Below are 2367 nucleotides of genomic sequence, written 5' to 3' on the forward strand. Positions count from 1 at the left end.
ATGCCCACTTGTTCAAGGTGAGTTCAAGAATCACCCCAATGCTTGGAGATGATGAGGCCTAGGCCACAGCATTAGGGGAGAGATTGAACCCTGCCAAAGCACTTGCAGAGGGTGGAGCTGCAGTTCCAGTAGGCCTAGAGGACAACGCATTGATCCACATATGATTCTCGGACCTTGAGGTCTAATGGAATTTGCCCTGCTGGTTTTCAGATTTTCTTGGGACCCATGACCTCTATTTTCCTTAAAGCTTCTCTGATCTGGAATGGGTATGTCTATCTTAAGACTGTCTCAACATTATATTTTGGAAGCAGATAATTTGTTTCTTTTAGGTTTCACAGGCTCACCTGACTAAGAAATTTTTGCCAGGATAGACAACACTTATGACTGAATTTGAGGATACTTTGTGCTTAGCTTTGTTATTGAAAAAGGCTTTTGGGAAGTTGTGATGGGAGGAATGCATTTTGCATGGGGGAAGAACATGACCTTTGGGAGTCCAGAGAGTGGACTGTGGTAAGTTGAATAATGTGCCCTCCCTATGCAAACACATATGCACAATCTTATTCCATTCCTATGGGTGTAAACCCATGGTAAATAGGACCTTTTAAAGATGTTAGTTTTTAGTTTAGGTGTGGACTAACTGAATGAGTTTGGGCCTTAATTCTATTACTAGAGGATTTAGGAAGAGAAAGCCATGGGAAGAAGTAAGAACCTGGATGTCAATGGAATTGGAAGACATTGGCAGGTATACAGCCATGTGATGGGAAAGCCAGGAAAATAAAACATGGGGGAATTAATAAGACCAAAGGCACATATCTAGGACAAAATGTGTGTTCAGAAAAGACAAAGGAGACACTGTGCTTTTGCCTTGGGCTGATCTTTAGATCCATTGGGAGGAGGTTTAAGCTGTGAATGAGAGTACCAACCGAAACAAAGCCAATTTGCAAAGACTGTGAAAGGTGTCTTTTGCAACTGATTTTTTTTTTTGTTAGCTCCTGGCATTCAATAAAGTAGACTAGTCCTTATAAGTGCCAAAGACTTTTTTTAGAAAAGGCCTTAAATACAACTAAAGAACTAAAGGAAAACATGGACAAAGAAGTAAGGAAATCAGGAAAATGATATATAAACAAAAAAGAGAATATCAGTAAGGTATAGAAATTTTGAGAAAGAACCAAACCAAGATGAAGATCACAATATCAGAAATAAAAGTTTCCCTATTGGGGTTCAAACAGACTTTGAAGCTGGCAGAAGAAAGAATCAGTGAACTCAATATAAGAAAATTCAAATTATGCAGGCTAAGGAACAGAAAGATAAAAGAATGAAGAAAGTGAAAGGATAATAAGAGACCTGTGATGCACCATCAAGAATTCCAATATAGGCATTATGGGAGTCACAGAAGAAGAAATAGAGAAAGGAGCAGAAGGAAAATTTGAAGAAATAATGGCAGAAAACTTTCCAAGTTTCATGCAAAACATAAATATACAAATCCAAAAATCCCAGTAAATCCCAAAGAAGATAAACTTAAAGAACATGCTCAGATATATTATAATCAACTTGTTGAATGACAAAGGTAAAAAGAGTATTTTGAAAGCTGTGAGAAGCAATATCCATTTGCAAGGAAACCTCAGTAAGATTAACTGTCAATTTCTCACAAGAAACCATGGAGTAATGAAGACAATATTACAAAATTTTTAAAGCACCAAAAGTAAGTAATTGCCAGCAAATATTTTTTTTTAAATTTTTATTCTTTTGTTTCATTTCTTTAAAGGGGAGAGCATAAATGCAGTCCCCCACTACCACAAATTATACAGTTGAGTTTCCCACATTTGGGGAAATCACAGGGGTCAGCCCACCTGGAGTGCAATGGATAAGACTCACCCTAGGAAAACCACCTTCATGATCATGGTATCTCCCCTGCCAGGTAAGCATAAGAAATAATTTTACATCTGTCAAAAGTGACTTTCAAAATATAAGAAATTAAGACATTCACAGATTAAAAAAGTGGAGGGAGTTAATAAGTACTAGAATTGCTCTTTAAGCAAAGTTAAAGGGAGCTCTTCAGGCTGAAAGGAAAGGGCACTAAAAAGTAGATGGAAGCAGCATAAAGAAATGAAGGCATGCAATAAAGGTAACTACATAGGTAATTATAAATGTCAGTAGTATTGCATTGTAGTTTTGTATGTAAAAACACTTCTACTTATAGAACATAAAATGAAAGTGCATACAATGGTAAATTTATATTTTGGGGTGCACAATGTATAAAAATATTTGTGACAAGAACAACATAAATTTGAGGGGAAGAAAGGTACAGGAACATAATTTACATATGCTATTAAAGTTATGTTGTATCAAATCAAATGATATTATTAT

General features: G+C 36.2%; 1 non-coding gene across 1 annotated transcript; it reads right to left on the reverse strand.

Moving 5' to 3' along the window:
- Positions 1–1762: 1762 nt before the first annotated feature.
- Positions 1763–1926, reverse strand: LOC119523917. The gene has a single exon (XR_005214718.1). It is a non-coding gene; the product is annotated as a U1 spliceosomal RNA (small nuclear RNA).
- Positions 1927–2367: the final 441 nt, after the last annotated feature.

Source organism: Choloepus didactylus, chromosome X (assembly GCF_015220235.1).
Source record: "Choloepus didactylus isolate mChoDid1 chromosome X, mChoDid1.pri, whole genome shotgun sequence".
NCBI lineage: Eukaryota > Metazoa > Chordata > Mammalia > Pilosa > Megalonychidae > Choloepus > Choloepus didactylus.